General features: G+C 40.8%; 1 pseudogene; it reads right to left on the bottom strand.

Moving 5' to 3' along the window:
- LOC102827462 overlaps positions 1-8,305 on the bottom strand; it is a 20,421-nt pseudogene extending 12,116 nt beyond the window's left edge.
- Positions 8,306-11,982: the final 3,677 nt, after the last annotated feature.

Raw genomic sequence — 11,982 nt, 5'->3', positions numbered from 1 at the left:
CCCAGTGAGATGAATTGGCAAAGTGGCAGCATCAATGGGCTCAAGCATGGCAACAACAGTGAGGTTGGACCAGGATTGGGCAGTGTTTTGTTCTGCTGTGCATAAGGTCACTATGAGTTGGTACCGACTCAATGGCACCTAACAACAACAACAACATTTACTCTTGTAACTGCCATATTGATAACTAAGATTACGTCTCATTATAACTGGAATTGTGCTGGGCCTAATAATAGAGAGAAACTTCATCCCAAAGTTGCTACAAGAATTAGCCAGTGTAGTATTAGCACGGTATATACTAGCTAGTATAAACTAACATACATTTATGTCTGATTTTCATTTGCATTCTTCAAACTGATATCTTTGCTCTTGAACACTTTAAAAAGATTTTGAGCAGTGGATCTGCCTAATTCAATACATCATTTATTTCCTTGACTATTGCTTCCATGAGTATTGATAGTGGATCCAGTCAAAATGAAGACTTTGACAACTTCAATCATTTCTCCATTATCATTGATGTTATTTATTGGTCTAATTGTGAGAGTTTTTGTTTTCTTTATATTGAGGTGCAATCCACATGTAAGGCTGTAGTCTTTAATAATAATCAGTAAATATTTTAAGTCCTCTTCACTTCCAGCTAGCAAGGTTATATCATCTGCATGTTGCAAGGTGTTAATGATTCTTCTTCCAATCTTATGTTCTTCATATAAATCAGCTTCTTGGATTATTTGCTTAGCATACAGATTGAATGAGTGTGGTGAAAGAATGTAACTCTGGCTTGAACCTTTCCTGGTTTTAAACCAGTTTCCCCTGTTCCATGTGAATGACTGCCTCTTTGTCGATGTATAAATTCTTCATGAGTATAAATTAAGTGTTTTGTAATACCCATTCTTCACAATGTTTTTCATAGCTTGTCATGATCCAAACAGTTGAAATCCTTTGCATAGTCAGTAATGCACAGGTAAACATCGTTCTGGTATTCTCTGCTTTCAGCCGAGATCCATTTGACATTAGCAATGATATCTCTAGTTCCATGTCCTCTTCTGAAACTAGCTCAAGTTTCTGGTCTGTCGATGTACTGTTGCAATTATTTTTAAATTATGTTCAGCAAAATTTTACTTGTGTGTGATAGTAATGATATTGTTCCCACATTCTGTTGGGCCACCTCTTTTTGGGATGACCACAAATATTCTTCTCTTTTAGTCAGTTGGCCAAGTAGCTGTATTCAAATTTCTTGGCATGGATTAGTGGGCACTTTTAGTGTAGCATCAGTTTGTTGAAAGAGTTCAGTTTGTATTTCATCAATTCCTGGAGGCTTGGTTTTCACTAATGCTTTCATTACCACTTGGACTACTTTTTTCAGTACCATTGGGTCTTGATCATATGCGACCTCTTGAAATGGTTGAACATCAGCCATTTCTTTTTGGTAGGGGAACTGTGTATTCCTTTCATCTTCTTTTGATGCTTTTTGCATGATTCTATATTTTGTCCATGGGATCCTCCAATGTTGCAAGTCTATGCTTGAATTTCTTTTTTTTTTTTTTCAGTTCTCTCATTTTGAGAAATGCTGAGCGTGTCCTTGCCTTTTGGTTTTCTAACTGCTGGTCTTTGTATATTTTATTATAATACTTGATTCCCCATTCAAATAAATCAATAACACCCAAAACTTGGCTTCAGTGACTTCCACTCTAGCCTCACTGCATGAAACAAGAGTGCAAGAAGCGCTTTATAATGAACAGGATGAGTGTTAATCTTCAAGAGCCCTTTTACTACTTTTTACATTTGAATGAAAATAAAATCCTGCCCTTTTTGCTTCCTTTCAGTTATATTTTGCAACAGACTGAATACCTTGTAAGAAGGATGTCCATTACAGAGGAAGACAAGTCTACCTTTAGGAAATATGTGCTACTTTGAATGTTAAGCATATTTATTTGCATCCTTATGCCATGTGCATCCCATGTTATTCTGAAATTAAATACTCCAAATACTGTGAATATTTAATTCATTGCTATTTTTTTCTTTTCTTTCATTAGTATATCTGTAAGAAATTTGAAGACATTTTCTTTCACCGACATTATTAACACTGATTTTGAGGGGGATCTAGTTTCCTTTTTTTCTTATCCTCTTATTTTTTTCCTCTAGTTTTCATCTCTTCCATTGCTTTCATTAAGTTATCATTGAGTTCAGAAGGCTGAGAGAATTTCCGTTTTTTAAAAAGAAAGCTTGCCTACCAGCCAGTTTTATATTTTTCCCCAAGCACTCAACAGTCTAATCTTTTTCCCATTTAAAATGAGAATGAGTTTAGCAAGAAATTGACTTGATGTTAGGACAGGAGCTTCGGGAAGCTCTAATCTCAGTGACAGCTTTAACAAACCAATCCCACTCTCTGGCCTTCTACATATTGAACAGGACCTGTTCCTTCTGGCCCTCCAGGTAGGAAAGTTAGTCTCTAAAGCACGTTTATGGAGGCTCTATAGTCACTCTTTTGATTTGCTCTTCTACACTTTATGGATCCTGGGTGGTTGCAATATATTTCCTATCATTTAGAAGCAGAAGTTAGAAAGGGAAGAAGATTTTCATTGTCTTTAAAATGTTTGCTATTTTTTGCTCTCACCGAAGCTCTCAAATTGATGATATTCAGACATTTCTTAAAATTTATATTTCTAGAGGAATGTCTTGTTGTGTACATTCTCTTTACATAGGAAGAAACCACTGATAAAAACTTATTTACAATATTGCTTATTATTCTTGTTAAGACCCATCAAGTTGGTTCTGACTCATAGCAAAGATTGGGTGATAAGTTTGAACCACTGACTTTTGGGTTAGCAGTCCAGTGTTAATCCTACAGTGCCATACAAGGACTCCACTATATTTTCATAGGTAAAATTAAAAATGAGGATATTATAATAAACCAAGATCGCTGGCAACAAAGTACTTTCCAAGTGAAATGTATTGTTCCACTCTTCAAAATCAAATTAAATAAGATGTGAAAAGTTAATATATATGTTTCACTCATGTATAATAAATTATAATTCTCAATCCTTCTCAATGCCTGTAGTTTTCTGTGCTGATAAGCACAAAATCGCCATTTGAGAAGGAGTTATTTCTCAAACAAAAAAAATAGAATTAAAATAGAGTTGTCAGTGTCTTAGCTTTGCACAAAGGTGCATAGATGCTTCTCTGTTAACACACTGTTTCTTAACTCCATTGAGGTACAAACACTGGAATTGACTAAATAGATAAATCAGCTAATAAACTTCTTCTAGATATTCTATTAAGAATACATCTAATAATTCGGCTATGAGTGTTGGACAAGATTGTTTAAATTCCATATTAAACGAGTAATTATTCAGTAGTTTATGGTCTCTTTGAGCTATGCCTTTAATTATCTCTGGAGGACACACACAGTAACTCTCAGCTACTAGGCAAAAAGTTGGTGGTTTGAACCCAAACCCAGAGGCACTTCAGAAAACAGGCATAGTGATCTACTTCCTGAAAACCTTGAAAATCCTATGCAGTAGTTCTACTCTGCACACGTGGGGTTGTCAGTAGTCGGAATGGACTCAATGGAAACTAACAGCAGTAACTTTAAAAGGTTGACACATTCTCCTATTTGGTCCGTTTCGTGAGCAGCTGTCCAGGGTGCTTAAAATAAAATTAATTACTGTAAATATTTAAATTACAGATTTTTTTTTTTTTTTCCTTTTCCTTTGCATTGTGGGTTTTGGGAAAGTGAAAATACGCTTCATAATATCTCAGTTTCCTTTTCCTTTCTCAAGAGTTTGAAATTCTCCTAGGTGAAAATAGTGATTAATTTATTTAAAAACCTAAATTGTTGAATATAGGATTAATTTCATCTTTAAACTTTCACTCAAACCCAAATAAAAATAAAACAAAATAATCTGTGGTTGCCTGTGGACGGTATGTTTAAAAGATTTCACAACACTTTAAAGATAGCATTGTGATATGTTTTGCTTATTGTGTAGTGGTTGTCAAGAATGGTGCCTGGCCCAGTTTCATCAGCAGCATGTAAGAAATTGTTAGAAATGCAAATTATCAGCCTTACCCTAGGATATGCTGTAGGTGTAGGCCCCAGAATCCTGTGGTTTTATATGCCCTTCTTATAATACTAATGAACATTAAAGTTTGAGAATCACTCCTCTAGGTGAAGGGACATATAGTTTAATAAAAACAGAATGATTGGCTCAACATGGAGCTTAATAAAAACTATTTGTTTGGTTTGCTGTGTGATTAGGTTTATAGCATATCCTATCCTATTGAAAACGAAAAATTCAAGTTAAAAACTCATCTAGCTTATGAAAATGAAAAGACAAGCCATAGACTAGGAGAAAATCTTTGCAAAACACATATCTGATAAAGGAATTGTAGCCAAGATATGTAAAGAACTGTTAAACTCCAAAATAAGAAAATAAATGAACAAGAACAACAGAAGAGCCAAGCTTACTGTCTTCAAGCTGATTCCAATTCATAAAAACCCTGGGTAGCATTTCCAAGACTGAAGATCTTGGAACTGCAGAAACTATCACTTTTCTCCCATAAGAAGATAAACAATTTGGTTTAAAAAGTGGGCAAAAGATTTAAACAGTCACCTCACCAAAGAAGGCGTGCAGATGGCAAATAAGCTTATGAAAGTGATCAGCATCATCTGTCATTAGGAAATTACAAATCAAAACAGTAATGAAATGCTATTACACACCCTTTTGTGGTGGTGGTGGTGGTTTTTTTCTGTCTAGTCAGTTCTGACTCATAGCAACCCTGTATAGGGTTTCTGAGGCTGTAAAGCTTTGTTGTTGGTAAGTGGCATTGAGCCAGTTCTGACTCATAATGACTCTGTGTAGGGTTTCCAAGTAGCAGCTGGTGGATTTGAACTGCTGACCTTGTGGTTTGCAATCCAGTGCTGATCCTACAGTGCCACACCAGTCTCATCTTTCTCCTACAGCTTGGTTGATAGATCAGAACTGCAGTCCAACTTGTAACCTACTATACTTCCAGGATTCCTTATACACTTACTAGAATGGCTAAAATCCAAAACACAGACACCACCAAATGTTGGTGAGGATGTGGAACAACACGAACTAGCATTCACTGTTGATGGGAAAGCAAAACAGTACAGCCACTTTGGAAGAAAATCTGGCAGTTTCTAACAAAGCTAAACGTAGGCTTACCAAACAATCCAATAATTATTTATTTACCTGGTTATTTACCAAAATGAATTGAAAACTTACGTCCATACAAAACCTGCACATGAATGTTTATAGCAGCTTTACTTATAATTGCCAAAACTTGGAAACAACCAGGATACCCTTCCATGGATGAATGAATAAACAAACTGTGACACATCCATACAATAGAATACTGTTGTTATTGTTAGTTTCCAGCAAGTATGTTGTTGTTGTTAATTGCCATCAAGTCTATTCAGTGATAAAAAAAAAAAAAAGAAATGAGCTGTCAGGCTATTAAAAGATATTTTAAAAAGTTAAATACATACTGCTAAAGTGAAAGAAGCCAGTCTGAAAAAGCTATAAAGTGTATGATTTCAACTATATGACATTCTAGAAAAAGCAAAACCATAAAACATCTAAAATGCCCAGCATTAAAAACAAAACATTTATTATTTCAGTATACTCAAAACCAACAAAACCAATTTATCTAGTATGATTGTCTTTGTTTGAGGAAAAACAAAATAGTTCAATGAAGAGTCCAAACAATTAACCGCTCTTTAAACCAGCTTCTTATTATTTTTGTTTGGTCCCATTGAGTCAGTTCTGACTCATAGCTATCCTATACACAACACAACACAATCAAACACCATCCTCACAATTGTTCTTATGCTTTAGCCCATTGTTGCTGCCACGGTGTAGTTTTGTTTTATGGTGGGGGTGGGCTGGGGAGGTATCATCCTCTCTTTTGCTGACCCTCCACTTTACCAAGCATGATGTCCTTCTCCAGGGACTGGTCCCTCCTGACAACATGTCCTAAGTATGAGAGATGAAGTCCCTTAATGCAGCATAATCTAATAAAAACATTGAAGACTTCAAAGTAAAACATTTCTTATCTTTTCCCATAATATATAGCACTCACGTTCTATTGTTTTATCTTATTCTAAATTGTATGTACAGTTTTATTTTTTCTCCACAATGATTACCAAAGTAAAGCAAAAATTAGATCCAATGAAACCTTGTAGCTTCCTCTCTCCTACCTGTCATTGGCAGCTCCTAAAGATTTATAACTGTGGAAACCCTATACCGGGTCACTATGAGTTGGAACTGACTCCATGACAGTTAACAACAACAACAACAAATAGTAAAAAATCAAAGCCAGACGATTTAACTCCAAGTAAATGGAAATGAATTTCCAAAGAATAGACACATTTTTATCATATGAGCAAAAGACACATTTGTACAATATTAACACAGATGAAGATGTAAATATGTAATTGTGATATTGTTATATACCATCCAGTCAGTTCCAGCTCATCATAACCTTGTGTAGGATTTCCATGAGTGGCTGGTGGATTTGAATTGCTGACCTTGCGGTTAGCAGTCCAGTGCTTATTCTGCAGCACCATACCATATACATATATTCAGGGTTAAATCATTATGCAATATGATTTCACATCTCCACACATGTTACTGTGTAGAATTGGGGGAGGTTGGTAAAACGAGAAAGTACAAAATTTATTGCTATCTGGAATCCTTTTGGTTGGGCAAGTGCCAATGCAACTTTCAAAATATTTCAAAACAGCTGCCAGCATGTAAAGAGTGAAACTGGAATAGAGTCATAAAGTCTGAAGAACTAATGGGAGAATACACTTGTTTTTGCTTAAGGTCTTTAATGAAGACAGAGATAAGCAGATCCAATAAGGAATCTGCCTCTCATACATGCAAACCAACTTTCTCAAACTACACTTGTAGTTTGTGGGCAAAAGATTTAAACAGTCATCTCACCAAAGAAGGCGTGCAGATGGCAAATAAGCTTATGAAAGGGATCAGCATCATCTGTCAGTAGGAAATTACAAATCAAAACAGTAATGAAATGCTATTACACACCCTTTTGCGGTGGTGGTGGTGGTGGTGGTGGTGGTGGTGGTGGTGTTTCTGTCCAGTCAATTCTGACTCTTGTAAGGACAATGTACAGAAATAAGACTTATTGTATGTATTATAAAGTAACCTGTATTTGTCTCTTTTGTACATTCTTTAGGTTCTGTTTTAGAAAGAGAACTTCTGAAAGACAGGAACCATGTTGATTCTCTTAAACATGGATCATAGAAAGCTGGGAACTTCGAAGTTGAATGTGCTCATTAAACTCTATTTTAATAGTATAAAGTATAATTGAAGCAGCTTCAGCTTATCTAGTTTTAAATATTTAACAAAAGGTCTCATTCTTTCTATTGGGACAATTTTGCCATTAGGACTTCCAAGAAAAAAATGCCGTAGAAAATGGAAGAAAACAGGACACATTTCCAGATCAATTCTGTAAAATAAGTAGTAAATAAAATAAATCTGCTGGCTTCTGCTTACAGAATTGGTATTGAAATAAAGAAGAGTGGTGATAAACTCAGAGTTGATAAAAATAAATCATTGTAGAAGTCTTTAAAAGAGAAAGTGAGTATGTTCTAAAAATTCCACTCTCTTGGCCAAAGAGGCCCTTTTGCCTCACTTGGCATATTGGGATTGTTTGTGGATCAAAGGACTGTAGTTTAGGAGCTTGTGTTGCCTTGTTGACCCTCTATAGGGTTTCCAAGGAGTGACTGGTGAGCTTGAACTACCGATCTTGTGGTTCAAATTGACCTTGAAGTCCAGTGCTTTAACCCACAGTGCCATATCAGGGCTCCATTTGCATTGCCTTAGTAGAGTCTAAAGACATGTAGAGTCAAGTGGCATTTGCTGGAAGTCTTTCTCAACTGGCCAGCTAGACATCTGGTGGCAGACATAGAACCACCTCACAATGGGTCAATAATTCAGGCAAATGCTATTTTATAGAAAGCCACTGTTTGCATCTTAGTTCATTTTTAGCTTCATTCATCAGCCATTTACTGAGTTTCCTTAGGCAGTCAAAGAAGGAAAACTTTCCCCAGCTCCTAAAACATTTGTGATTATTTTAGAATTGGCATTAACTTCCATTTCATTTAACAAGAAAGGGATGGTGGTGGTGTGGTAAAAGGGGCAGTATTTGAGAATGGGAGCCATGGAGGAAGAGTCCGGACCTCGGTTAGGTCTTCAACTAACTCCTGGGATCCCTCTCCAAAGCCACAGATGCTCATTACAATTCTTTTTCCGTGCAACATGTGGGGGACGAAGCAGTTTCATATCTCCTGGTATTATCTGCCGTCCAAAGCATTTTCTTTGAGAGAAAAATGGAAACGCAGCTGCGCTGTGGGCCTGGCCAGAGAAAGCTGGGGCTCCCTCCCTCGGTCTCCAGGCGGCTGCCGGGCGCGGGAGTCTCCTGCCAGGACTGACTTGGGTTAGAGGCTCTCAGATGTTGTCCCGGGAGGCTCCCGACGCAGCCAGGGTGAGGACGAGCCTTTGTGCAGCTGTACGGTTTCCTGGGAGCCATGAGAGTGACAGGCATTTGGACCCTAGATCGTGTGCAGGGAAGCTTTTTGCTCTTGGCTTTGGCAACTTCTAGCCAATCGGCCCTGCCCTTGTGGGTACTGGCAGCTGGATGCTCCCCAGGCTCAAAGGGTTAAGCAGGTGCCTTTCCCCGAGCTGCGCGATTGGCCAAAGGCAGGGGCGGCGCGGCCACAGTTACCACGCTCCACCGAGCCCAACTTAGGTTCGCGCGAGGGGCACTCGTCCCCAGCCTCAGCGCGCGGAAGAGGGAGGACTGAACAAGAGGGGAAACCACCTACAGCGCTAGCCCAACAGGGAGGAGTGAGGGACGGAACGAAGTGCAAAGGCCAAGTCCCAAGTTCCGCAGGGACTGAACCCTTCGCCCCGCAACTCTGCTGCCGGCTGGTAAACCGGAAGAAAGAGGAAGGAAGTGGGACAACGGGTGGTCCTGGGCAGGGGGTGGTGGTGGTGGTGGTGATGGGGACAGTCACCTCCCACTATCCCCATCCACTTGCCCAAAGAAGAGTCCTCACTTTAAAACGGCGCAATTAAACCACAAGAATTTCTCCCCAACCTCTAAAGAAATACCGGTGTAGCTGAGATATCGGAGGAAATAAACGCACGTGTTTTGTCCTTTTTGTTTCCCTGATGGTTGGAACTGGCGAGTTTGTCTCAGTTGTGGCTGCTAATTTAATCCGTTTCATTCATCCAAAGGGGTGGGTCATCGGGCAAACACTGATTCCTTACCCGGACCTCCAGTCCCCACGTCGCAAGTTTGTCCAGGACCACCCCGCCTGCCCACCAAGAGCGGGGAGAGTCGGTTCTCATAAACGGAACAAACTCTCCATTGCACAAAAGCGCCTTCTCCGTCCCCCGCCCCCACGTCCCCCCAGCCCTGCCTTCGCACACCATCTCTTCTTTTCCCTAAGCATTAAGTTCTTGAGAAGGCCCAACTTGCTCTTGGCAACCCTAGCGCTGCCTGTTGTGCAAAGAACAGAGAGGGGTCCCAGCTGGGAGGGCAGGTTTTGCGCCCCCATTCCTTCACATGCGGACTGGACTCCAGGTTGCTGGAAGCCGCGGGAGGCGCGAGCCTGGATGGTGGTTATTTCTCTAGAGAAAAGAAAGGAGAGAGCGCGCCTCAGTCTTGCACTTGGTGTCGGAAGTGCGGTGTGTGTGTATGTGTGTGTGTGTGTGTGTGTGTGTGTGTGTGGCGAGGGAGGCGGAAAAGAAAGGCACCCTCCGATGTCCGTCATTCCCTTGCACCCGCCAAGTCCTTGCCAAGCCTCCTGGTGCATCCTTCCTCCACCACCCCCTCCCCTTCTTCCCTCCGCCGGGCTCGCGCGGTGCAGCCAGTGAGAGCAACATCCTGGAAAGAGGGGGGGAGCACTATCGTCCCCCAAAAGGGAAAAAAAAGCCCCACCCTGACACGTTTTGCTGTTTGCAAGTCCCTAGCACGCCCCCCGCACCTCCTCCTAACGTTCTCGGCCCCCCTAGTCCGCTGCGCGCACATCAAAGCGCCTCTCCGCCGCGCACTGTGGCCGCGGCTCACTAATGGGATTGCAGGCTGCTGCCTGGCTCTGCTGCTGCCGCTGCCGCTGCTCGCGCTGCTGCTGCCGCCGCCGCCGCCCGAGCCCGAGCCCCAGCCAGCCCAAGTCCAGAGCCGCCGCGCCCGGGGGCCGAAGCCGCGGCGATGATCCGAATCTTCCCGGATTTCAGCGTGCAGGTGACGGCCGCGGCGGCCGGCGGTGCGGCCGCGGGGGTGCCGGCCAGCGCGAGCATGGGAAGGGCCGGCACCGCGGCCAATGGCACCCCGCAGAACGTCCAAGGCATCACCTCCTACCAGCAGCGGTGAGTAGTTCCGCTTGGACTGGGATAGTGCCCCAGACCCGGGGCGCTGCGGTGGGGACTCACTTTCCCTCTTGTTTTGTGCCTTGCAACACACATGCACAAGGCTCACTTTGCCTGCCCCTTGTTCTGCAGATGAGAAAGAAAAAAATTATTCATATTCCGGATCGGAAACACTGTAGTGCACTGGCGAAGTGAAATTATCCTTTTGCCCTCTGCTTTGCCCCAAATTCAGAGTCTCAGTCCCGCTAGCGGAGGAGTTGCAGCGAAGTCTGAGAAGCCGCACTAGGTGCTTTTGCAAAGTTTGGGATCCCGTCCCCTTCCAGCGGAATTTCTCTATGCCTCTGCCCGGTGCGGACCCGCGCTGACGGGCAGCCGGGGGTCAATTGATCACTGGAGGCTGATTGATCATTTGTTTCCAAACAGAATAGGAACGATTTTCACGTGCAACTGCAGACTTGGAATTCTACATAATAGTGTTACCATGTCACCTGTTACTACAGGGAAATACAGCATGAAATCCGAGTCTCCTTGGCGCTGTTAAGTATTCATCTTAAACGCATTATAATGCAAATGCGCTAAGATTCAGAGATGCAAGTTAGGAAGCAAATTTTGCAAAGTTAGGCTAGGGGGTGAGAAGGAAGTTTAGAATGTTGTTTGCATCTCTCCCCAACACATTTATAGATTTTTAAAAATTATGGGTGTGACATTTGAAATAGAAAGCAGTCTTTGAGGCAGTTAGGAAATAGAAATTTTTACCAACAGTAACAAACCTACCCTAAATTTTTTCCTTAATGACAACTTTCTAAGTTCCCAGATTTTATGAAAATGTAATCCACAAAAATGCGCTGAGAAAAGCTAACAATGTAGTATCAAAGATACGTTGCTCATTTACCGTGCTCAATTTTAGAGAAGACTAGAAGAAAAAAGAACAGACCAAAGTATGAAATTCAATATTTGTGTTTCCCAGATTGCACACAATTAAACATTTGAAAGATTTGCCAATGGCATTTAGCTTAAAATATACACAATGCACAATGCAAACAACAGTTCCTATTTTTATCTTGTCTTTCAAACTTCATTGATTTGAGAACCTTTGATTTGAGCCAGCAGAATTTAAACTGAAAAGGTGAAGATAATCTATCACTGCCATATTTTGTATCTTCTAACCAATGGCCCCAGCGACCTGAGCAGATTTTGCATAACATACTGAGTGTTTTCCAAGTTGATGCTCAGTGTTACAAATATTCTGTAGGAGACTTCATTATATACTCTGAATATTGTCCGAAGTTTTTATAAGAGGCTCTTCATTGTCAAAAGTACTTCTGATTTAAATCGTTCTAGCATTGCTTTACTTAAATGATTACAAGAAACTTTAATGTAAAAGATCTCTGATCATTCAAACTTAAAAGAACTAATTTTCCTTTTCATGGGTCAGGTATATATGTATCTTTGGTCATTTATAAATTATTTAAATGACAATAAAATCTGGCAGGGTCACTTTAACTAGGAAGTGCAGGATATCATCACTATGCTATGGTCTGTGACTGGGGAGGCCAGGGTCAGA

The sequence above is a fragment of the Chrysochloris asiatica genome, unplaced genomic scaffold (assembly GCF_000296735.1).
Source record: "Chrysochloris asiatica unplaced genomic scaffold, ChrAsi1.0 scaffold00017, whole genome shotgun sequence".
Lineage (NCBI taxonomy): Eukaryota > Metazoa > Chordata > Mammalia > Afrosoricida > Chrysochloridae > Chrysochloris > Chrysochloris asiatica.
Note: the sequence above shows the minus strand (reverse complement) of the source record. Positions and strands in the feature narration are given on the sequence as shown.